At 32.3% G+C, this 27,878-nt stretch overlaps 1 protein-coding gene across 1 annotated transcript in view; it reads right to left on the minus strand.

Moving 5' to 3' along the window:
• Positions 1 to 27,396, minus strand: part of LOC115888854 — a 114,510-nt gene extending 87,114 nt beyond the window's left edge. Inside the window, exon 1 of the mRNA XM_030908715.1 lies at positions 27,350 to 27,396. The gene's annotated coding sequence lies outside the window, so the exon portion shown is untranslated. The remainder of the gene's footprint in view (positions 1 to 27,349) is intronic.
• Between the last annotated feature and the right edge of the window lie 482 nt (positions 27,397 to 27,878).

Raw genomic sequence — 27,878 nt, forward strand, 5'->3', positions numbered from 1 at the left:
AGCGCTTTAAGCAGGACGTGATTAATCAATGACCAGATTTTTCGAAACACCCTGTATACATTTTTAAAAAATTTTAAAATATGTAAAAAGACAAAATGAAATATACGTGTTGAAGCGTTTTTTCGGAAACTTGACCGTTTTTTAAATAAAAAATATTGTAATATTTGAGGGGTGGTTTCACCCTCTTGGAACTGGAATTTCGAAAAATCCCTTCTTATCGAACCTCTACACCCTAGAATCAACCTGTATGCCAAAATTGAGCTTCTTACGTTGAGTGGTTTGAGCAGGATCGTGATTAATCAGTATGTCAGTCACTTAAGGATTTTATATATTAGTATAGATTTATTTATTTATTTATTTAGAAGAAGACCGAACCTGAGATGGGACCATGATATTAGGAAATTAGCAGGGATAACTTCGGCCCTATGGAAGAATGCTGCGAATTTCATACACAGAACATCGGACCAACGTATCAATTCTAAGGCAGTTGAAAGTTAACACAAGACTATCAACCAAAATAAACCAGTCATTACCTTAGGTACTTCGGGCACATTTCGAGAAGAACTGATGGACTAGAAAAAATCATAATCGAAGGGAAGATTAATGGCAAACGACCAAGAGGAAAATCTCCGACGCGCTGGGTGGACCAAACCAAAGAAATCATTGGTCACGGCCTGCAAGAGGCTTCTATAGCCGCTCAAGATATGCGGATGGATGGAGAACAACGATCCGAGCAATTGAGACATGATGTCACCATACTCTTTCGAGAGTTAACGGACGAGAAGAAGAACTTGGGCCCGCATAGAGAACAATAGACACCAATAGGTCCAACTACAAAGAGAGTACGTAAGAGAGGCTACAGCATAATTGTAAATAGTTGAATAAGCTGAAAATGATGGTGATATGTATATTTGAGGTGAATTTGCATTGCGAAACTTGGTTGAGTAAGTTCCAGAAATATTAACTTTTACAATACTCTCTACAAATAATTACAGACATTGTTAAAAAAATCCTCATTACTCTAATAAAAAATATGATGTAAGTCTACTATATTACAAGAGCTGTAGATGAAATTATTAGTTGGTATTGATTTATTTGAGAAATAACTAGAGTAAAAATGATTTTCCATTGTTAGAAACTCGAATTATTGTGTTATTCCTTGATGAAGAAATTATGAACGCAATTACGCTAAAACAAAAAGGGAAATTTCTGCAACGAGAGTCATGAAGCGATACTGACTAATTACAGATTTTCTATTGTGCTGTTGCTCAAGGGACGAGAATGAATCGAAATAGCATAATCACCTGCTGCAGACAGGCGTAGTCTATTAAGTTGGTGACATGAAATTATAGACTAGACGTTTACTTACGTGTGAGTGGTAATCATAGAGTTGGAACTAATTATGTTAAGCGTCAATTAGAGAGATTAAGAGATATTAATTCCTTTTGTGACAATCTTATTTTATACACCATTTTAACATATTTATAGATTTCTTTTTCGGGGATGAGTAATTACCCCCATTACCCTTCTCGTTTATGCGCCACTGGTTCTCATAAGACTACAATGGCATTTATTTTGTTATTCCACACCTTTTAATTAGTAAAGTTAATCGGTGACATGACGGATGGAAAAACAAAACTGTCTGTCTGTCTGTCTGTCTGTCTGTCTGTCTGTCTGTCTGTCTGTCTGTTCGTCTGTCTGTCTGTCTGTCTGTCTGTCTGTCTGTCTGTTCGTTCGTCTGTCTGTCTGTCTGTCTGTCTGTCTGTCTGTCTGCCTGTCTGTCACGTCTGTCTGTTCGTCTGTCTGTCTGTCTGTCTGTTCGTCTGTCTGTCTGTCTGTCGTTCATTGTCTGTCTGTCTGTCTGTCTGTCTGCTCTGTCTGTCTGTCTGTCTGTCTGTCTGTCTGTCTGTCTGGTTCGTTTCAGCCTGTGCTCATCGCCTGTTTTGCTCGCGCCCATGCTCAGTTCGTTCGTCTGTCTGCTCCTGCCCGTTCGCCCGTTCGTCTGTTCGTTCGTCTGTCTGCCCGTCTGCTCCGTTCGTTCGTCTGCCCGTTCGTCTGCTCCGTTCGTCTGCCCGTCTGCTCGTCTGCTCCGTCTGCCCGTTCGTCTGCCCGTCTGCCCGTTCGTCTGTCTGCCCGTCTGCCCGTCTGTCTGCCCGTTCGCCTGTCTGCTCCGTCTGTCTGCCTGCTCCGTCTGTTCGTCTGCCTGTCTGCTCCTGTTCGTCTGCCTGTTCGTTCGTTCGTTCTGTCTGTCTGTTCGTCTGTCTGTCTGTCTGCTCCGTCTGTCTGTCTGTCTCGTCTGTGTCTGTCTGTCTGTCTGTCTGTCTGTCTGTCTGTCTGCCTGCAGTCGCTATCTGTCTTCAGGTTCTGTCTGTTCTGTCTCTTGTCTGTCTGTCTGTCTGTCTGTCTGTCTGTCTGTCTGTCTGTCTGTCTGTCTGTCTGTCTGTCTGTCTGTCTGTCTGTCTGTCTGTCTGTCTGTCTGTCTGTCTGTCTGTCTGTCTGTCTGTCTGTAACACGGTAACTCACAACCAAATTTGGCTTGGTTGTGGTGGGGGGTTGGTAAGGGGTATGGGAGGGGGTTAAAAAATTTAAAAAATCGTAACTCCAAAATTACAGTAGCTAGCGAAACGCTTCAGATGGGAGTAACGCTTGTCGTACTTCCTACAGCTTTTTTAATATTTCGTCCATTTTAATGGAAACGTACTCGAATGTGGGCCGAGTTCGTGCAATAGGCGTTTTTTTTAACAAAAAACTAATCTCGATGGACAACGACTGTAAATCCGTCTCAGATACTGCCTTTTGTCAAAACCCCGAGACTGTATGATATGAACTTTTAAGCTACATAATACATTTGTTGTTCATTCACCCGTTAGATTGTGCTAAATCGATATCAGTCCAAGAATCTATTGTATTTCAGACTTTTCCTTTGTCTACCACTTTCAGACACCACAGAGGAAGTTACAATTTTACCTGTAAATTAATTATACCACATAAATTGTTTAATTCTCCATTGAAAAGATCAGATAATGTTATGACGACGCCTATACACCTACCTGGCCAGACGTACACATCTAATTTGTCGGTTGCATCCTATAAACCCACCATATTTGTTCGAAAGACTTATCGAATGTGGGTATGCGGTTGTATAATAGGTTACCGTCCTGATGGCTGATTACTAATTTAATCAATTAAAAAGTTTATAAAAATGTATTTGTATTAGTCTTTGTTGTATTAATGTTTTTAAATATTTTGTCTCAGATGTCTGAGCAATTAAAAATTGAATCTGAGGTCTAGCTGATTATAAATTGCAATTTCATAGTCAAAATTTGTGATTATGACAATATTTCATTTGCAGATTCCTATATAAATATCCTGTTATTATGTTGACTTTTTGCTTTCTTTTTTATGTTCTGTTTTCCAAGTGGAACCCAACTTAAAGCAGAACTCTAGAATTTGGAAGACTCAATCCGTAGATTAAATTATGATAGGTTGCTGGCGTTTGGAATCATGTTTGATCCAAAATGATTCAATTGGATGAAAGCACCGATTTGTCACAATGTAGCCAACTCTTGGTATTTGTCCGTTACATACAACAAGACACACGTAGCATTAAAGAAGAGTTTGCTTTTTACAATTCACTTTTGCAGCCTACAAAGGCTTCAGATGTTTTTGAAATGACAAAAAGGTTTTTCAACGAACAAAATATAGACTGGAAGACTAAACTTGGTAGTATCTGCACCGATGGAGCTCCCGTAATGCTTGGTAATACGTCTGGTTTCGCGGTTTCGTGTCTTACATCGACATGCCTTGGCTTCACGGACTTTACCTACATTTCTGAAGGAAGTTATGTCTACATAATATATGTCAAAATAATTAACTTCATTCAGAGCAAGAGCTTTAAACCACTGCAGCACCGTCTGTTTAAAAGACTTTATCAAGATATGGGGTCAGAACATGAAGTACTGCTTTACTACACAGAAGTTCATTGGCTGTCAAGGGGACAGGTCTTAAAGCGATTGTTTGAGGTGAGGACAAAAGTGTTACTTTTTCTAAAAGATCAAGGAAATTCACTGTCTGAATATCTTGAGAGCGAAGAGTTTGTACGGGGTCTAGTGTATTTGTCAGGTATATTTACTCAACTGAATGAGATTAACTTGTCTCGTCAGGGCTGGTTGAAAGGTTTCATATGTAAACTGCCACTTTGAAAAAGGAGGATGGAGTCTGGTAACTTTGAAAATTTTCGGATGTCTGAAGAGTTAATAGCACAAGGTGACGGCAACACGATATCAAAAATGCTACAGAAAGAGGTGTCTATGCATTTGGATACATTTCAAACTTCTTTTGAAGGCTACTTTAACTAAGAATCGCTTGAAAATGAAACGTGGGTGCGGGGTCCATTTATAATCGACACGAATAATATCAGCGATGAAGATCTGATTACTTAATTGACATGAAATCAAAAGAAGTTTTGAAAACTGAAGTTCATGCAAAAGATCTTGGCAGTTTTGGTGTTCTTTAAGTCAAGCTTACCCTCTTTTTGTCAAGCGCGTTATGTCCGTTCTGATACCATTTGCTACTACTTACCTTTGCGAGGCAGGGTCCTCGGCTCTGGTCTCAATAAAAACAAAAATCGCAACCGATTGAACGTCGCAGATGATATGCGCCTTGCCTTGTCGAAGATAACCCACAATTTAACTTTCTCATTGAGGCTAAACAGCAGCATCCTTCTCACTAATTTACGTGTAATAAATCTACTAATAAACGTTTTCTTTTTATGTAAATAAGGCTTTTTTTTTTTTTAATAAATTGTACTGAAGCTGTGGTTGGTTCCTTGTGAAATATCGTTGAAATATTAGTATTTTAATAAAGCACGCTTTTAGATGTTTCAAAAAACTTTTAATAAGAGTAACTTTAACTCAACATATATGTTTCGGCTTGTTAGGCCTTTTTCAAGAGTTTTTTAAGAACTAATCGTCTAACTACACTGTAACTATATATATTTACTTGGGGGTGGGTTCAGAGAGTTTACAATAGGGGTAATAAAAAATGTAGAGAGAATTTAGAAATCCTTGTTGGTCGTTAACATTATTTTCGTTTTTAACAGATTTTAGTATTTCTAACTGTTCAATGTAATTTAAGCGTCTACCTTTTGTTTCTCTGTGTAGTAACTTAATTGAGTTTTCATTAATTTTGTGATTATTTACTATACAATGAGTTGCAAGACCAGAACTTTGCTGGAGATTATTAATAGACTTTACATGTTCTTTAATCCTTATATCTAAATTTCTACCTGTTTGGCCTATGTACACGGCATCACAATCATTGCAATCCACTCTATATACACCCGACTTATTTTTGACATTAGTTTTGTCTTTATTATTTAATAAAATTTGACCTAAATTTCTTTTATTTACGTTAATAATTTTACATCCTATTTTATTGAGATTATTTAATATTTTGTTAGTTAAATTAGGAATGTAGTTTAAAAGTCGATAATTGTTATTGTCTTTAGAATTAGCGGAATAAAATTTTTTCATTAATATTTTCTTTTGTTTTTTCTTTAGCATATTATCAATAAGGGAACACTTATATCCTTTGTTGATGGCGATTTGTTTAATAATATTTAACTCTTTTTTAAAATTCTCTGGGCTCAGTGGAAACATTACCAATCTATGAATTAAACTATGAAAGGGTGACATTTTGATTTGCCAGGATTGGTGTGATTGACTATGTATTACAGTGTCTGTGGTAGTGGGTTTTCTGTAAATATCAAATTGTAATCTATTAGACTGTTTTATAATTGTAACATCAAGAAAATTGATGGTATTAATACCTTTTTCAATAGTAAATTGTATTCTCGGGTTAATTGAATTTAATAATGTTAAAAAACTGTTTAAATTTCTCTCGGTGCCTGACCAAATACAAAAAATGTCATCTACATATCTTGCCCAATAATTTATTTTTGATATTAAACTACTCTTGTTTTTAAATAGCTTCTTTTCAAAATCTGCCATAAATATTTCTGCGAATAACGGTGAAATTGGGGAACCCATCGGTAACCCATCTTTCTGTTTAAATATTTCATTGTTATACTGAAAATAGTTTTGTTCTAAACAAGTTTCAATTATTGTTATTAAATCTGATTTTACTATTATATTAAGATTAGATTTATCAATTAGTTCATAAATAATAGAGGACAATTCATGGGTTGGGATAGAAGTGAACAGGCTTTTGACATCGAAAGAAACGAGTGTTGCATTATGTGGAACTTCAATATTTTTCAAATTATCTAGCAACTCAAAAGAATTCTTTATGGCAAATTTTGATTGAAAATTGATCATGGAAGGAAGTGTTTTAGCTAGTATTTGACATAATTTATAAGAGGGAGCATTTATGTACGAGACGACTGGTCTAACTGGATTATTGTCTTTATGTAATTTTAGTAAACCATAGAGTAATGGGGGTGAAGGATTCATTATTTTGGCATAGTATTCATTGTTATTAGGTAATATAGATTTGTTATTTTTTAAAATAGAAAGAATTTGTTTTTGAAAATTACATGTTGGATCAGAAATTTTAGTAAAATCTCCACTATTTAAAATATCAGCTATTTTCTTATCATATTCTGTTTTTGTAAGAATTGTTATAGTGTTGCCCTTATCGGCTTTTGTAATTATTAAATTGTTATCATTTATTTTCTTGGTTATAGACTGTATGATATTTTTCTCTTTACTGTTAGTTTTTAAATATTTGTTACAATTATTGAAATTTTTAGTATATTTATTACATGTTGAGGCATGAGGTAAAGTCCCAACTGCGATTTCGGTGTTAACTGCTAGCAATTCTATGTCTTTTTTGTTAAAAACAGCTGGGGAATATTTTAATCCTTTTTCCAATATTGAAATTTCATCATTTGAAAAAGTAATATTTGATAAATTAATAAGTGTAGGGTGAAATGCAAAAAGACTTATAGAATAAGGCTTTTTTTATTTTCCTCTATTATTTCTGATAGGGGTCCGTGGAATAATTGTACAAATTGCGAAAGTGGTCCGCGACTGCAAAAAGTTTAAGAAACCCTGCTCTAGTCCCTCTAAAAAACCGTGCCCTAAAGTTTTAAAGAGTCGGTTTTCCAGTGCCGTACAGTGGCAGAGCAGCTGCTCTATGGTTTCTTCTTCCTCTCCGTATTCTCTGCAGTAGTCGTCGTTGAAAATGTGGGGAAGTTTCGAGTTCCCTGTGACGACACCTACAATATTATGCGTACTAGGTTTTTTTTTATGCTCTAGTAGTTGTTTTGTCTTTTTACTATCCACCTCTGGCCACAGTCTTCGAGCTGTAGCGCAGTACTCACGATTTTGCCTCCTCTCTTGCTGCTTGGCCTTGATAGGAGTTCCTATAGCTTCCTTCAGTGTGTTGATCATCACAAGTAGTATATGTCATCTGTCACGACCTCTCCTGTGTCCCCTTCTTGGCTGCCCACCACATTGCTGTGGCCTGGTACAGAGTGACATCGCCTTGACGCAGCCAGGACAGTGCTGCTCGGCATTCCATCACAGTTTTAGATCTCACTGATTGCATGGTGATGCTTCTTAAAGCGCTCAAGCTGCCAGAGTATATCACGATATACCACTATTGGTCTATCAGCGATTTTCCCTCGTTTACAACTGGCAGCTTTCTTTATCACGTAAACCTCTGCTTGTAGAACATTAGTAGACTGTGTAGACTGCTATCTCTTCAGTGTTCATTACTAGGTATAGAAAGTAATACAAAAATATGAATTGAAAAAAAGTATATGTATATTAAATTGACTTTCGATGTCTAGACAAAAATTGTTACGTCGCCGTCGTTTATTTTCCAATAGTCGTTTAAATTCCATGTAATATGAGAAAAATCTTACGCAAAACTGGCAAGTTTCTACAAGTTAACAACAATTTTAATAAAATATGCATAATTGTCAGTGACCTTTCCGCTAAAATATGCGGCTGCTAAAAGAATGGCAACTGTCAAGGTGAAATATAACAGCCCAACAAGTGAATTAGAATTTATTAGTCTAGTTTTTATAATACTTGTTGCGTAACTATGAAATGGAAACATTCTACAGGTTTAATAGGGTAATTAGTTATTTTGTGGAAATGGCGTGATTTGTTATGGGAATGTTATATAAATGCGTTGAGAGATCAATTTTATTATGTTATAGTGTATGTTGTTTTTTGAATTCATGGGATATGAAGAGATATTAAAAGAAAAAAAATCTAAAGTAGTTTATAAAATTCTTCCTATAACAGAATGTCAAAAAAATAGTGTATCTATAACTTCGGTGGTTAATTCTACAGGTAAAAATAAGACAAAACGTTCCTGTGAACATATACCCTAAGATGCTTCCCGAAGAAATAGCACTCGAAAGAGTAAATAAAAATAATATATTTTGTTTATTTTTAGGAACATTGGTAAACTGTTTTTCTTGAAATTTGGTACTCCTGCACACATTTTAATGCCAACGCGAATGGCGATAGTATAAAACTCCGTAACAGCTCTGAGTGGTAAAAAACAAAATAAAACACTAAATCACCACAATACACCAAAACACTTTTACTTTTACACTGGACGCGCGTTTCGCTAAAAGACTATTACGATAAGGTTAACAACTTAATCGATAATGGTCCTTACATAAAATTGAAAAAGAATCCTTTGTCTAAGATGGTAACAGATGTTAAAAAAAACTTTAAAAGAATGTAACAACCTTATTGATTTTTCTTTATAGAGAAAATTGCAAGTATCCAATCAACATTTGTATGCGTTGCCAAAAATTCATAAACCGGACAAGTCTATGCGCCCAATTGTTTCGGCTGTAGGTTCTCCGACTTATAATTTGGTAAAATGGTTATCAAGGGAGTTCGAAAATTTACCTAATCATGAACATTCTTTCTCAATTAAAAATAATATTGAATTCATTAACAAAATTAAAAATATAACATTGCATGAAGGTGAAATTTTGGTCTCCTTTGATGTATCTTCGTTGTTCCCAAGTGTTCCAATTCCACATATACTTTAGGCTACTTGAAGGAATTACTGAACGCAAATGGTCTCGACAACAAAACTGTGATTGAATATATTCAGCTTACATCGTTATGTATGAAACAAAATTGTTTTCAATTTAATAACAACTTTTTTGAACAGCGGGAAGGTACAGCAATGGGTAATCCATTATCTCCATTTTTGGCTAATTTATTCATGAGCAGGTTTGAAGTGGAGGCTAGGAATCAGTTTGAGTATTTTCCAAGAGTATGGTTTAGGTATGTGGATGATATTTTTGCTGTTTTTGACACATATTTAGACACCATAGATAATTTTATTTCTAAGTTAAATAATCGTTTTCCTTCCATTAAATTTACACATGAAATTGAGAACAACGACAGATTACCATTTCTAGATGTATTAGTTATTAGAAATACTAATAATTGCCTGGAATTTGATATCTATAAGAAAAATACCACTACACGCAGATATATTCCTAATGAATCATATCTATCTATATAGGTATGAATCATACCTATGAATCATATCTAAAAAATATAGTATTGAACATAAAATGGCTAGTTTAAATTTCTTAGTTCATAGATTACTTAGTTTTCCACTTTCCAACGAAAGATATGAAATAGAAAGAGATTACATTAGGAATGTAGCTGAGTGTAATGGATATTCTCCTTCACTAGTTGATAAGATAATTAGAAAACGTAGGTATAGGTTAATGATTTCTGAAAATTCGACTTTTCTAACTAAGTGGAGAAAGATACGTCAACATATTTTTCAATACCGTTTGATAGGCAGTTATCCCGTAGTCTAAAAGGAATTTTTAAGAATGTCAATTATAAACTTGTGTATAGTGCTAATAATAAATTACAACAATTATTAGGTAATCCAAAGGATAAAACACCTCTACTGGAAAGGTCGGGTATTTATGAAATTTCTTGTAAAGATTGTAATCAGAAATATGTTGGGCAAACTAGAAGATCAATATTAACTAGATTTAAAGAACATTTAGCTCAGATAAGATATGGTAGACCTGATAAATCTTGCGTTGCCGAACATATTGTTGATAAAGAACATTGTATAGATCTTAATAACTTAAAATTACTTAAACAAGTCTCAAATTACAGGCAATTAGATGCATATGAAAGCATCAGAATTAATAAATGTAAAGATAGTATGAACAGAGACAACGGTCCAATTCCTTCAAGTTCTTTGTTCCTACTACTCTAGTGGCGGAAATCTAACTGTTACGCTCGGTGGGTTCTGACTCGGTTGGCTAGATCTTGCCACGCCCACTCTGTGCCCACTGAACGAATATATAAACGCTCCAATTGTAGATTGTATTTTAGTTTATAATCATCTGCTGATGATGCTAACATGGTTAGCGAAACGCGGGTCCAGTGTAAAAGTAAAAGTGTTTTGGTGTATTGTGGTGATTTAGTGTTTTATTTTGCTGTGTAACACCAAAGGTTCCAACCCTCAACTGTAAGCTCTGAGTGATATCAAAATGACAATTCTGCTTTATCCAACATTCTATTTCTGTTTTAAAAAAATTGAAACTGTATGAATTTTGACCATGTGACAGTGTTGAGTAAAACAGATATGGCATTCTTAACTAGAGATTTTTATGCAAGTTTCGTCACTTTAGTGTAACACATCGACATCGGTTTAATAATTCTGAACGAACCATACTTGAGCCGCCAAATCACGGTTCGAAAACAAGAACGGTATGTTAAGTAATGCTAACAGGACCTGTAACTTGTAATGAATGTCTTGGCGTTACGTGTACAGAAACATTAAAAGGTGTTTTCTTTCGGGACTTGGATTACGACAAAACCCATAGAATATATTATGAAAATCTCTGTAATTTTGTTTTTGAGACTAGAGAGATTAGAGGACTTACTGAAGTAAAAAAAAAGAAATTTTAAAACTAACAAAAATGAAATGAGAAGCTAATTAATATAATAATTGACGTTAATAAAAAAGGTTCAGTCAACCAATAAACACAATAAAGTGTAACAAGGAGCCTTTGTTTATTGTCCTTAACTAATTTAAGGTCGGTAATTTTTATGTTTTCACACAAAATAACAAAAATCGACAACAATTAAAGCATTAAGTCAGATTCAATGAAGTTATAAGTAACAGTAAGCTTTTTAAAAGCCGTATAAAAAGCGTTTAAATGAGCTACATTGTTTTTTTATGAACCATAAATTTTTTTTAACAGGATTGTTCGTGGAAAACCGTAGAGGATATAACTTTGTTAATTCCTTCTTTTTTTACCAAACAGTGTTGGGCTTAACAAAATCAATCAATATGGCAATGAATATTTTGGTAAAAAAATACACTATAAAGGTATATTCACACATGTCAGTCACGTCTCAGTTCTGTTGCCGTACCGTCTCAGTGTCATTAAGTCAACATCTGTGACCCCATTGGTATGGTATATTTGTATATTGTATTATATTTGTATATTTGTACATTTGTATGGTATAGCCTAAAATGTAGTTAAAATAACCATCATACAAAATTAAAATTAAATCAAATTTAATTAAATTATTTTTTTTAATTAAATTAAAAAGCTTTAATTTGATTATTAAAGCTTTTAAAAGCAAATTATGTTTTATTTGAAATGCAACATCCAGTATATTATTTGGATATTCAATGAAGAATTCATGTCTTTAATTCAATCTTTAAAATATTATTAAAGTTGCCTACCCCTCAGACAATAATTTTCCTAGATAATTTCAATAATCTTCTTGCTACCCAATTTTAAAGGTGTTTTGCAAATATAAAATTCTTTAAAATATAAAATTCTCTTTTTTTTCGGGTAAAATCATGCCCAAACCATCATTTATAATAAAAATACTTAGAAAAATCATGAAAAGAGCATGACTGAGTGAAATCGGATGATGAAACTATACACGATGTACTATCTGTACTGTGACGAGACAACAAAAGCCACACATACTGGTACAATTAGATAGAATATACTGTGTGTACGGCTCATAAAGATGTAGTGAAAAAGAAAGCGTTTTAATTGCTAACGTTTAAAACAACGTCAACAGATAATTTAGCTGGTGAACATGACAGAAGAAATCTGGTGAACTTTATTTCTATGACATTTTTCTTTCTTTACAGTGTCACTGCTTGTAGTTTCTGTGTTTTTAGCATTCATAGTATCTCTAATCTAGTATTTTTTTTATATACGGGGTTAGTCCAAAATAAGTGCAAATATTTTTGGGGTAGTATATTTCGACCCTCAAAAACACATCTATGAGGTTTTAGTTTTTTTTTTAATTTTTAGTTAAAAGACATGTATCTTGAACATGACATGAACGTGGTTTCGAGATAATATGCAAACACTGTTTTAGCAAATGTTTGAAGCGTTATTTTACAAAAAAGACGTGTCCATTGAGTGGAATCATTGTTTTGTATCTCGTTTTTCTAGAAATAAAAATTAATATTTAATTTGTAAAGAAAAAAAAAACAATAAACAAAAATAATTCGGATAAGGCGAGTTTTGTTGCACTATGATGCATATTGAGGGCTGTAGTTGACGACGTGATTGACAATATAAAAAAGTCATTTTAACGCCTAGGCATAAAACTACGAAAACCTATATTATTAAACTAACATAAAGTGTCAAATTCAGCGAGCGTAACCATAGTTTCTCGATATACAGGGTGTTTCAAAACAAATGCGAAAAACTTCAGGGGGTGATTCCTTGTTCAAAATAAAGGGTAGTTTGCTTCATAAACGTTGGGTCAAAAGTCAACCATTAGGGAGATATCGCGGTACAAAGATGGCGGAAAAATAATGTTCTTATTTTTTATCTTGAAAACGAAAAGAGATACTAATGAAATTTTATGGAAGATTACTGTTATGAAAACACACTTTCTGGTAATTTTTCACTTTTTAAAATGAGTGGAAGGGTTGAAATAAACTACCCCTATCATTCTTGTTAACGAAATTTAAAGAAAATCTTATGAAACACATGCGAAAAAATTAATTTGGATAGTTTAGTTTGTTTAGAAACTTTTTTATCCCTTGTATTTTTTTATAAAACTCACCGATTTGAAATTAAAAAATAAAATGTAAAGCATTACATGTCAGGACTAAAAATATTTTTAGATTAAGAATCTAGTGATAATAATGATAATAATAATAATCTAGATAATAACGTATTGCAGTAGGGTAATGATCAAATAAAACAATAATAGAAACATCCTAAAAAGTGACAGCGGCCGACTAGGTTTTTTCCTAAAAAAAAATACAGCTGCCCACTAGATTCTTTATCTAAAAATGTTGTTTGTCCTGACATGTAATGCTTTACATTTTATTTTTTAATTTCAAATCGGTGAGTTTTATCAAAAAAACACAAGAGATAAAAAAGTTTCTCAATAAACTAAACTATCAAAATTATTTTTTTTTGCATGTGTTTGATAATATTTTTCTTTAAATTTCATTAACAAAAATGATAGGGGTAGTTTATTTCAACCCCTTCCACTCATTTTAAAAAAGTGAAAAAATTACCAGAAAGTGTGTTTTCATAACAGTAATGCTTCCGTAAAATTTCATTAGTCTATCTCTTTTCGTTTTCAAGATAAAAAATAGAAACATTATTTTTCCGCCATCTTTGTACCGTGATATCTCCCTAGTGGTTGACTTTTGACACAACGTTTATAAAGCAAACTACCCTTTATTTTGAACAAGGAATCACCCCCTGAAGTTTTTCGCATTTGTTTTGAAACACCCTGTATACAGGGTGTCCCAGAAATAAGTGCAACTAATTTAAGGGGTGGTAGATCTCGATAAAAGAAACATATTTACTCATTATCGTTTTTCAAATAACTCCAAAATAACGGAGTTATTTTACTTTGAAAATTTCCAAAAAATGATTTTTTGCTAAAATTTTGAGAACCACTGGATCTTTTCTGGATTTCTTTCTTGTAAATTTAATCTAATACCTATGTTTTTATATTATCAAGAAATTATGTTTTATAACTAAAAACTAAAAAAAATTCAAAAAAAAATTTACAAAAATTTTTTTTTCGCGAAAAAAACCTCATAGGCGTGTTTCTGGGGTTAAACTATAATAACAGTTAAAATATTTGCACTTATTTCTGGGACACCCTGTATAATTACATACAAGGTATGACGTTTAAATATTCTTATATTATTTGGAACGTTTGAAATTGTTTAAAAAAATATTTGTGGCGTTTGAAAAAAAAATAGCATGTTCTATTTGGAGTAAAAATTGACTTGTACGTACAGCCCCGCCACGAAAAGTGTCATTTTTACTCCTAATAAAACAATATACTATTTTTTTATTGAATTTTTAAAACTGCACTTTGTACTTATTTAAGGCTCATCCTGTATAGTCGTTAGTTAATTGAACAATGAACTAACAAATACTTACACTGTACTAATCAAACAAATATTTAAAACTCTAGTATCGGAAAAAAAACTAAATTACCTTCATCTGTTCAAAATTACATGGTAATTTTATAAATCGCCTGCCAACTGTTGTAAAGGTGTGTACCATGTCATAAACCGAATACACCTTCTTGTCTTACATATACTTCAAGAAATGCAAAAGAAAGTATGTCGACAAGCACAATGGAAGCGAGTTTGTATTATTTCAAATAATTTAAATAAAATGGACTTGGAAATTTCTACTTTATTGTGAATAAATGTCTAGATATGAAGTCGCTTGTTTATTATTCCATTGTTTTTATTTATTTTATGTTATTTTACATATGATATTTTTTTTTGTTATCTTTGTTTCTTGTTCAAGAATGTCAAACGATATAAAAGTATATCTGGTCATGTCATATTGCCATTAGATATCACTAAAATAGGAAATATATTTTTATAAATACACTTTATGAAGTTTTAGCAAAGTATTTATTGAATACGAAATTCAAATAATTAGTTTTTTGACAGAAGGGAAGTCTTTTGACAGAAGATATAAACTGTCTGATGGTTTGACTCTTAATGTCAAACACAAAACATCCCCCTTTAGAACTTCGTCTGTCATATTAAGAAATGAAAGTAAATAGTAAAGCGCCTCTCGTGTTCTCACTCAAAAAATTTCAATTAATGCCTGTATATATTTTTAATATACAGGGTTGTTCACCACATACGACACGGAGTATTGTAGCTAAATGATTAGATTTTTACAAATTGTAAGTTTTGGGTTCGTTGAAAAACTATTAGAGCTACAATTTAAAAATGTTTTTACAAGATACAGAGTGTCCCAAATAAATAAAAAATATCAAAGTTGTATTTTTTTAAATGGAACACCCTGTATATTATTGCATTTTTAGTTTCTACGATTAAAATAAAGGTAAATTTGATTAAGGTTTAATACACTTAAACCTTACCGTTTTTGAAATATTTTCAATTTTGTGAAATTGCAGTAAAAATTTAAAGCTTCATTTCTCCAAGGGTATTAATGTTTTTAATACTAACTATTTACTGAAGTCTATTTATTGATTAGTTATTATGTTGCAATAATAAAAATAATACTACCTCATACAGAGTATCTAAAAATTTGTTTTAAATTATTTTTAGCTTTAAGCGGCAATAACTTCTTTAATTTAAATAGAACGCCCTGTATATTTTAGGAGAATTAGATGCACAATTTAATTGTCTATCAAATTGTATTATACTACTTTTTATCTATCCCTTCAAGTTTTCGTAGAGAATGCATTTTCTTATAATTTAGACCTCATTTATCAATATACCCATGGAATATTGACATTTCAGATTGTTTTTAAAGCAACAAATGTACAAAATGTACAGGCTAGTAATATTATCGTTTTTAGCAAAATTATATTATTACTAGCCCATTTGTAGGCAAAAAGAAAACTATTTAAATCTTTATAAAAGAGTATACCATTAATTAAATATACCACTATTATTTCCGCCCAAATACTAATTAATTACACACTTAATTATGTTCGTTAATAAATTATTCTAAATAAATGTGGATTTGAATCAGAAATCAATATAATAATAAGTTATGAAAATGAAAGTCTCTGTTGTTATAAATAAGCATTTGTCAAAAAATGAAATATCGTTTTTAAGCTGTTTTTTACCACACTGTCTAATACACATACAAAATTCAGTTTTTTAGTATCTAATTATTATTAATCAACGCAAACAGTCAATTCAATCAAAATATTAATTGGTCTTCTTTAACAAATATTTAAACAGTTTTTTTTTTATTTTTTAATGAAATAAACAAACTATATCGACAATATTAGTATCTGTACTCTTTAAAAATTTAGTACATCTTTAAATATAATTTAAAATGTCAGTATTCCATGGGTATATTGATAAATGAGTTTGAAATTACAAGAATATGCATTTTCTACGGAAACTTGAAGAGATAGGTAAAAAATGGCATAATACAATTTGATAGACAATTAAATTGTGCATCTGATTCTCATAAAATATACAGGGTGTTCCGTTTAAATTAAATAAGTTATTGCCGTTTAAAGCTAGTAATTATTTAAAATAAAATTTTAGACACTCTGTATAAGGTAGTATATTTTTTATTATTGCAACATAATAACTGATCAATAAATAAACTTTAGTAAATATTTAATATTAAAAATCCTTGGATACCCTTGGAGAAATGAAGCCTTAAAATTTTGATTGCAATTTCACAAAATTGAAAATATTTCAAAAACGGCAAGGTTTAAGTGTAATAAACCTTAATCAAATTTACCTTTATTTTAATTGTAGAAACTAAAAATGCCTTTTTTGAAATCAAGTCGTTACTTCAGTAGAGACGACCCACAGATAAACATTTAGCATTTTTTACAATATATTATGTAGATATATTTAGATGGTGCTAATGGGAAATTATTATATAATATATAATATATTACATATATAATTATATAATTAACGTATAATAACGTATAATTGAAAGGGTTTAAAATAAAATAATTTATAAATTACTGAATTTATCACTATTAAGGTGTAACTATCGCACTGAATCGGTACCAGTCCGGTGAGAAACGGCGAAGACGGTGACTCGATATCGTGAGTAGGTAGAGTAGGAATCTGGCCTCTAGGCCAGAAATGTTTAGTGGACATGGCGCCGTCTATCGATGGTCGCAGTCGCTTTGCTGGTCGGTCCGATCGATGCAGTGCGCGCGAGCCTTATCCTGACTTAATGTATTCTCTTCGTTCTGATGACTCTAACAGAAAATGAGACTCTCTTTTATTTTTGTAACAGTCCTAATAAAGTCCGGCACCTAGCAACAATAGTTTTTGCACCATTTCAATGTGTTTATTGGTGTTTATACTCCATACGTTTTAAAATGGTTTGCATGAGCTTACATACTCTCAGAATAGGTAAAAAAAGGTTTTGAAATAATGTAAAATCCAATTTATTGGAATCAACAGAAATCTTCAATAGTAACAATGTCTTGGTTATGTTAAGCAATTTTGTCAAATATCAAATAAAATGCAATATCTCCTCATGCCTTTGCTCATTCGTCAAATTTTATCCGACAAATAAAAGCACTATTTGGCAGTTCAGGTCCCCAATAGGATATCTGAGGGATAAGGTTATTTTATTTAATAGATATTGCTATCTATCAAAGTGAAGATACACGTTTTTCTGCTATCTATCACCATTTGATGACCGGTGGCGCCTCTAGTGTTTGTTCGGGCGGTTGGTCTTTTACTCCCGCTTATGGCCATTAAAGAGAAAGTTCTAAAGGGGGATGTTTTGTGATGTCAAAGTAGATAAAATCAAGAAAAAAATATACTTTAAAACTAAATCTTAAATAACTTAAAAACGATTTATTTTAGGTATAGGAACATGTATTAGCAAAAAGTAACGAATTGAAAAACCTTTTCACTAGTGAAATAAAAAAATGGGTTTCCATTTAAAAAAAAAATATATTTATGATAATTTTTTAATCTTTTAATTCCGTGACAGCTACGGCCAATTAATTTTTGTAATAGATAACCGTATGTCGTCTCTTTATGTCACAGTGACTGTGGTAATCACTAAATTTGACGTTTAGGCTATACACATTTTTTCTCAAAAACGGTTAATGTTAGGTATAGAGGGTTGAAACCAAAATTCATAAAATTTTACAGAGAATTAAAGTATGTAATAGAAAATGAGGGTACTCATTTAAATTAAGAAAGTTGCTGTCAACTTCTGGTATCTCCGGAAGTGCCGCCATATTAAACATATTTTTAATTGATACATCTCGTTGTGAAACAATGATGTGCAAAAAATCTCCGATCTAGATCTTGTAGTTGTTTAGAAATTTCTATGCACGCTCAGCTTGGGACACCCTGTATACCCATAAATTTATAGTACCACTGTACTAATACGTTCTCATGTTAACCAAGAGGACGTGAAATTGACAATTCGGCAAATGGGTACGTTAATGACAAAAGGAAGTTACGTTGTACTTGTTCTGCTCTGCGTAATATTTCTCTACTAGAGGAACAGGGAAATTACAGTTTTTTATGAACAGAAAATGCCTTTTAGATGATATAAATACAACTAAAACCAAAACATTGCTTGGATAAAATGTGTCTTTAGTCCATTGTCAAAAAATTGGATAAAATATGATCAACAATTTGAGATATTTTTTATATGCTAAATTTTACTTTTTATCAACGTGGCGAAAACCAAAGAAATGAGGTCAAATACTCCCAACAACCAAGATCTATACCTCTCCAACCGAGCCATCGAAAGAGTTGATGAATTTCAGTACCTGGGAAGTATGGTTCACAGCGATGGGGGCACAGAGAAAGATATAGAGGAAAGGATTTTGAAGGCACAAAGAGCTTTTGGCATGCTTACACCTGTGTGGAACTCCTCTATATATAGCAAAAAAAAACTAAAGTCCAGCTCTTCAATATCAAATCTATTTTGCTTTATGGATGCGAAACATGGGAGGTTACGCGTGGTCTCATGGATCGCCTACAGGTGTTTGTTAACAAGTGTCTTCGAAGAATATTGAGACTTTTCTGGCCCAATCAAATTAACAACGAAGAACTGTGGAGAAGAACATAACAAAATCGAATAGATATCAAAATTAAGAAAAGAAAGTGGGGCTGGATTGGGCACATTTTGCGCAGACCCCACAGAGATATCGCTAGACAGGCACTTGAATGGAATCCATAGGGAAGACGTGCCAGGGGAAGACCAAGGAATACCTGGAGAAGAACAGTAATCTCTGAAGCCCAAGAGGTCGGGAAAACATGGGGAGAGATCAAACAGACAGCTCAGAATAGGATCAGATGGAAACATCTCTTAGAAGCCCTATGTCCCACGAAGGGATGACGGGAACATATTTTTTTTTATTTTTTCACTATAAAGTTGTCCATTAGTCTCAAAGAGACCTAGTTTATAATAACCGAAGAAACACCAAGACTTTGAATTATTTTTCTTCTGTTTGTAATAACTAATAAAGATCATTTAAAAAAAATAATTAAATTATAAACCAAACAGCCAGAACAAATGTCGAAATCCTAAAAAGTCGAAATAAAACAAAACTTTTACGCTTGTGTAAATTTATTACAATAATTTTGCATTATACTACAAGCCTCAGTGGTTATTAAGTACTAATAAAAACAAGAAAATTATGAGTTGTTGGTATATTGTAGCTTAGTTATTCTACGTGATGTAAAAATCCTTTTACACTCAATGTTAATGCGATAATATAATGATCTGTTAAAATAAATTAAATTAGATATAAAATTCTTCAGGTTTATACCTACAAGAACGATTAATCGATCGAAAAAATTGCAATTTTATCGTCGTGTATAAAACAATATTTTTTCCATAGCGAGTTACGTTTTAAAAAATATTCAGAAATTATTATTTCAAGGAATTTATAACGATTAGAAAAAATGCTGTCTCTTTAGTTGTCAGTTTTGAGTCAGTATTTTTTAATTTTCTTTCGTGTCGATTGCTGATTGAATTAGAGCCAGAAATGGCTCAAAAAGCAATAAGTAAATTACCAACAGATATTCAGGCTGAGGCGACAAACGCCATATCCAAACTACTTCCATCCATACAAAAATTTTCAAAAATGGAAGCAATTAAAAAACGTGCGAGAAGAAATAAAGTTTTTAACCAAAGATATTTAAACTCAAACAAATGTTGTATTTTAAATGAAAAAAGGGATATATACCACTCCCCTCTATACCATCTGTGTATTAATGGATATGACTAAGAAAGTCCAGATTTAAATTGTCCTGAAGATGCAAATAAATTTTGCGAAACGTCGACAAATTTAAAACAAAGGATTTCTGTTGATTTCTTTCGATCCTAATCCAATTTAAAAAAAAACACACACATTATATATTATTGGATCGACAACAATAGAAATTATAAATACTATTCCTTCAGATATGACAAGCACCAAGAGCTACGAGATGGGGACGAAATACGGCGGCAGGCGTTTTGTTTTGATATGATGGAAAGAGCAAACACGGATAGGGAATTTTTAAAAAACATATGTTTCACTGACGAATGCACGTTTACCTTAAATAATGAACCCAATGTTCAAAATTATCGATATTGGAACAAAGAAAACCAACACAGGTTTGTCGAAACAAGGACGCAATATCCACAGAAAGTAAATGTTTGGGCAGGGATATTCGGACACAATATTATCGGGCCATTATTTCTTGCGCGAAATTTAAATGCAGAATATTATTTGGAAGTACTCGAAAATCATATTTTACCTGCTTTACATGATGCCGCTAGGGAAAATCAGGCAGTTTGGTACCAAATGGATGGCTGCCCGGCACATAGTACCCTGGCTGTTCGGGAATATTTAGACAATAGTTTTAACGGAAACGTTATTGGCCTAAATCATATAGTAAATTGGCCAGCAAGGTCTCCTGATATTTCGCCAAATGATTTCTTTCTCTGGGGCCATTTAAAAAACAGGATATACAAGGATAAAAAATACCCAAATCTAGACGAGTTAAAAAATGCTATTTCTGCCGAATGCAATAAAATTTCAGTTTACCAACTAGCGAATGTAAGAAGAGAATTTTATGATCGCCTGGGTTATTGTCTAGCAGTCGATGGAGGAATATTTGAACATCTTCTTAAATCCTAAAGTTCTAACAATTTAATAGTACGTAAATTAATAAGTTTATGAATATTGTAATAATACTATAATTAACCTTGTAATTGATTACTTTATTTTACTTTAATTCATATTAATTTGTATTTATAAATACATCTTTAAGATTTCCGATGTAGGAATGAGTTTTCAATAATAACAAAGCACTAAATAGGTAAATTTCTGAAATGACAACTTCATTTGACAGTTATCTTTTACCTTGACTGGTGCTCATAAGTAAATACAGGGCCATAAGAAAGGAGAAATATTTAAAAAGAAATCGGCGATAACTCGTAAACGGGCTAATCAAAAATATCTAAAGTTATTCTTTTGAATGTGGGTTTTAGTGCTCTTCAATAAACCTAAATAAGAATTATTCTCTAAAATAATTAGGGAAGCCAATAATTGACCCCATTAAAATTTACATGGGATTTCCTATGTCCCGCCCGATGGTGCAACACCCAGTACCTCTATATATTATTCTTCTACATTTTCTTTTAATATAACAAACTTATTAATTAAATTGTTTTTATGATAAAACTCAATAGAAATTATGCAATATAAACATAATTATTAACATTCGTCAACTTCCGTGCTTATATAGATGTAGTAGGCTGTAAATCTAATAAAGTATGTACAACAAAACAAAAGTAGGTATTCTAAACATGTAATAAACAAGCTTGCTATCGTAACACGTATCCTTTTATCCTTTTAGTGTAATATTTCATCGTAAATCAGCAAATAGTTTTACTATAAGGAAACGCATTTCTAAAGGTCAAAATGCATGTTTAAATCTGACGCTGCATTATCTGCAGGTAAATAAATAAGTAATAAATTATTACGAAATAGATTTATAACATATTTTGCATATTTATTGAATACAACCAAATATAACCATCCAAAGTTTAATAATGTTATCTTACCAGTGGATAAAATATTACAGTAAAACTTCCATATAGCGGCCACAAAAATTTTCAAAGGAATGTGGCCGTTAAGGGAAGTGGCCACTATTGGGAACAATAAAATACAGATACCAATGTAAAATGCCTTTATTTTGGAAACGTGCAAAGTAATTAAAATTAAGTACGAGCATGTAGTACAAACACACAATAAGTGTTAATAAATGATCTTCAGTTTTAGATTTTGGCACAAAAAAATAATTCAGTTGTTACAAAAAAACTTTATTACATAAGAATTTTTGAGAAAAAACTTACAATGTATACATATGTATTTTACACATAGGTATTCTTATATACATATGTACAATTGACTTTAAAAAAGTTACAAAATGATAACCTTATTTTTATATGGTGAAAAACTGATTAATGGTAGTCTGCTTTAAATTTTTAATTTTGATTTTGTAATTTCACTTTCAAATTTCATCAAAGTATGGGCAATATCAACCGCTAGTTCGTCTTTGTTTTGAATCACCAAAAAATTCTGAATGTCTCTTAATTTTTCATATACTTCACTCATATTATTTATAGATGAACACAGAATGTCTTGGCCTTCATCTTCTTCCTCTTCGGCTTGAGTGGAGTCCTGTCTGTCCTTGTTGTTTGTAAATTCCTGGATTATTCCCTGCATCTCTAAACTAGGATTTTCCGTAGGGACATCTGAATCGACTGTCAGATATTCTTTAAGATCTGGACTTCCTGGCATGTTTTTTAAAATTGAAGATAACTGACTTAAAGGAATGTCGTCCTCTTCGTCACTGCTGTTATATTTTTCACTTTCCGCGACAATATTTAATTTCTCTTTAATAGACAAACGTTTACGTTTCAAAGACATGGTTGCTGTTCTTTCAGAGTAAGAAACTAAACTGATTCTATATCTCCCAAAAATTTCAGCAAACTACTGACGAATTTGTATTGTATTTGTCACTCTCTGTACCTACTTCTCAAACAAATTACAAATGTTTATTGCTTGGAATTTCCTAAAGTGTCCTGAAGCAGCTCTTGTTAGACAAAAAAAAAGGTTCGAAGGGTTCGGTTTTTGGCCGGTATTGGGGCAATAAATTTAATGGGTTTTTCCCTAAAATGTACCTTTGAAGCGGCCGGTGACCGCTTTCGGAATTAACGTTATTGAGAAATATTTTAATATAGGAATTCCCCTAAGATTAATTCAAACAACTGAAAATTGACCGCTAACAGAAGTGACCGCTTTTTAGAAGTGGCCGAAATGGGAAGTTTTACTGTACTTTAAACGTGGATAAAACATTTTAATTAAGGTTTCAGCGTTTTTTTAAGTACATTAACCACAAGGGTAGATTAAATGATACATTAATAGCGAGGATAGGTTAAAAACTTTATTTCTTCTCGCACGTTTTTTAATTGCTTCCATTTTTGAAAAATTTTGTATTCCTTTTCATAAGTTATTCGGGATTTAAATGGAAGCAGTTTGGATATGGCGTTTGTCGCCTCAGCCTGAATATCTGTTGGTAATTTACTTATTTCGTTTTGAGCCATTTCTGGCTCCAATTCAATCAGCAATCGACATAAAAGAGAATTAAAAAATATTGACTCAAAACTGACAACTAAAGAGACGGCTTTATTTATTTGTCAAATTACATAGAAACCAACGCCAACCCGGCACAATATTTTTTCTACTTGTAATACATTCTTTGAAATAATAATTTCTGAATATTTTTGAGTGCTTTTTATTGCTTATAGTTCAAGAAAATAGGCCTAACCAAACTATTTTTGAAATTATTTTGAAAGATCTAAAAACGAATTGAAAAGATTTTTTAAATTCACCCTCGAGAATGGGTGAAATAAATAAATAAAACTATTTTTTCGAAATTTCGGAGAAACGATAAGAACTAAAAAAAGGAAATTAAATCTTGGTGCGATTCTAATCTCCTATGCCTCAACCTATCAAAAACTAAATTTCTGTCATATAAAAGTACTATACAGCCTTTTGTACTTAATTAAATTAAATTAAATTCTTATGATTTGTTGTAGACAACTCGTTAAAATGGAACTTGCATATCGAAGCTTTATCAAAGAAACTAAGCGCTGCCTGTTTTGCGCTAAGATCAGTTTTTAAGGAACTTCACTTATCAACCTCTAGAATAGTCTGTTATGCCCTTTTTGAGTCGCATCTTCGGTATGCCCTTCTATTCTGGGGTACTTACTGCGCGACAAAATTTGATAGTATTTTCAAACTTCAAAAGAGAGCAGTTCGATATTTATTGGGACTGAACAGTAGAACTCACTGCCAGAATTTCTTTAAAAATTTCAAAATACTGACTCTTTCTTCTTTATTCATTTTTGAATCTGTTTGCTTAATCCGCAAGCACATATCTGTTATTCCCGAAAGGCCACCTCATAACTATCCACTTAGGAATGCGGAGCACGATCTTTATCTGCCAACCCCGAGCTCAGAACTAGTTAGGGCTCAATACTGTGTATTTTTTTTCAATGCCAAAAAAATGTACAATTATCTGCCTTTGGATATCAAGTCGCTTTCATTCTTTCCCGCATTAAGCAAAGCTCTGAAATCATACTTATTGGAGAGGGCCCTATATGCGGAAAACGACTTTTTTGTTGATGTTTAATCTTGAACAATTATTGTGAATTTTAAAATTTTGATCATACCACACACTGGTTCAAAATCTAGTATATAATATTTTATAATATCTATTAAGTAATGGTTTTACCATTTACAATTTTAAAATAATTCGAAATACGTCCTGATTTCTTCCGTTTCGTTTTCTGATTCAGTGACAAACATACTGAAATGTTTTCAGGAAATAATATTGGCCTGGACTGAAAAGCTTTCATCAAACTCGTAGAGATAACATATGGGGTTGCACGTAGACCATCATGACTACCACTTTAGGTCAATTTTTCTATTGATCCAATCAATAATGATTTGTCACGGTGTGTTCTCCCCTTAGATTAATAATGTATAGTAGAACTAAACTCCCCCACGACAGGCTTAACGGAAGCTTAAGCATGTCAAACGTGCCGTATCGGCATTGTGTGAAAATAAAAATATTTCCGAATGGAGGCCTAAAATAAACATGCCATAATTCAGCCGATTGAATAGGGCTTATGGGTGAACGAACCACTACAACACACAGATATAGACTGGCCTTTTAGCGCCAGTGCCGTAGGTAAAATACCTACCAAGCTTCACCTGGTTTAGTTAAAAATTTTATTTGTTACTGAATTAATATAAGCTTTTAAGCCTTTGAATAAAAAGATTACGAGTCTATTATGCTGTACTTTCGGGTTGCTCTCAGGGATTGGGTAAAGCGGATCTGTGGCTGAAGGAAATATATACACTTCCTCAATAAATTAACGCACCACAAAAAAATAACCAAAAGTTTAAGTTAAGTTTTTGTCAAAACCACTTATCCGATTTGGACGATTTTTTTTTGAATGATAGGTTATTCTTTCCACAATGTTGCTATACTAACTGTATTTTGATTTGGAACCCTTTTTATACTAATACCGGGTGTAGCAATTATAACGTGTTTTTTAATAAAATTTGTGACACCCTGTAGAGTTGATCAGTTACAGTATCAAGTTAAAATTGAAATCACATTTTAGCCTTATCTTTTTTTTACATTTTATTTTTTTATTTACTCCACTATCTTCCTTATTACACGAGAAACAACATTTTATAGGATGACATAATTTAATATTGGTTTTAATTAACATTTTTCCATTTTACTCACTAAAGTAAGTAGCAGGAAAACACGGATTACCAGTAAATGTCAAATAGAGATGCTTGTTGTCAGTGTCAGTCGTTTTCGTCCTTTTATTATATCAAAAATATGCAACGTGCACGTGAAAGAAGAAATCTTACTGGCGAAGAATGTGCTCAAGCATTAATTGGTGAACGATTTACGATTGTAACTCACTCAACCATTTCACGAGTTAGAGATACTGGGAGTAATTGTTGCAGGCCGGGATAAGGTAGGAATCGAAGAACCAATCCGATTCAGGAACGTTTTTTAAAACTCTCAACATTAAGACATAGTTTCGTAACAGCTCGGACCCTTCAAACTCAGCTCAGAGATACTATTGGTCTACAAGTTTGCAGAGAAACTAGCATCTCTATTTGACATTTACTGGTAATCCGTGTTTTTCCATAGCCTGCTACTTACTTTAGTGAGTAAAATGGAAAAATGTTAATTAAAACCAATATTAAATCATGTCATCCTATAAAATGTTGTTTCTCGTGTAATAAGGAAGATAATGGAGTAAATAAAAAAACAAAATGTAAAAAAGAGATAAGGCTAAAATGTGATTTCAATTTTAACTTGATACTGTAACTGATCAACTCTACAGGGTGTCACAAATTTTATTAAAAAAACACGTTATAATTGCTACACTCGCTATTAGTATAAAAAGGGTTCCAAATCAAAATACAGTTAGTATAGGAACATTGTGGAAAGAATAACCTATCATTCAAAAAAAAATCGTCCAAATCGGATAAGTGGTTTTGACAAAAACTTAACTTAAATTTTCGTTATTTTTTTGTGGTGCGTTAATTTATTGGGGAAGTAGTGTATTATAATACGGTTATTAAAATATTCTTTGATTAGACTCCAGAAATTCGCCTAAGGTTTAGCCAGATCCTGTCGTGTTAAGCCACACCCAAAATTCCAAACACACATGCTTGGATTAAGGCTTGATTAAGGTTTGCAGAGCTTCAGCATTTGCCATAAAATCACGAGCAATTTATTACAGAACTATATAAATTATATATCACTGTAATCACAAAACTTCAATCTATTTCCATATTGTAACGGAATTTTAAATTATGTCTTTATTTTCGAGAAAATTTAGTCCAAACATAAAGAATATTTTGTTGATGTTTGTCCATCAAAATCTTAAAAATAAAGACTTTGTCTAAAAATGTGCTACAATACGGATATAGTATAATCTTTTATCTTTAATTTCCTTCTTCATTTGTGTAAAAATACCTAGCCAATTTTACATAAAACGTTAAATGCCGAACGCTTATTTTGCTACTTTTTCGGACTAATGAAATGGACTCTTAATCATCTTTGTATCTCTTTTGGTTTACAAGGACTATGTAATGTCAAATTTTACACAGGACACCGCGTATATTCTAAAAATAGCATCGAATTCTCCAATCAATTGCATATCGCTTAAAAATTATTAAATAACATAAAAATTATTGAATTGTTGTTTAACAAAAACACATGTACTTACCAGATACTAGATTAGTAAATATGGTAACCTTGTAGATGTGGAAAATCTGAAACAAAAAAAAATCAGAATAGACAAAGAAAAGCTTTGAATTATTTAACGAGTCCTAATTATCTTGTTCTGCTAATTGCAAAACAGCTTGTTAATACGATTTGTGAATGTCACTTGCTGATTCATAAAATTTCGTGATATTAATTGTTTAAAATAATTGTAATTAATCAATGAGGGGAAATAATATACGTACATGTTACTTTTAGAAGTAGATGTAATAAAATTATGAGAAACTTTTAAAAAATACTCTAATACTTTGTATTGCCTCCTCCGGCTGCCAAAAAACTGCCTGCAGATATCGATTCATACTGTTAATGAGGGTGCAAATACCCTGCTAGCAAGCAAAACCTGGATGCGTGAGCACAGACTCGAAATAGCTGTGGAAAAAACAGAGGCGATTTTACTGAGCCGCAAGGGAAAAGTTGACCATATAAGGTTTAATTTTAAGAATATAATAATAAATCCAGTAAAGCCAGTCAAC

The sequence above is a fragment of the Sitophilus oryzae genome, unplaced genomic scaffold, assembly GCF_002938485.1.
Source record: "Sitophilus oryzae breed Bouriz unplaced genomic scaffold, Soryzae_2.0 scaffold_808_pilon_pilon, whole genome shotgun sequence".
NCBI lineage: Eukaryota > Metazoa > Arthropoda > Insecta > Coleoptera > Curculionidae > Sitophilus > Sitophilus oryzae.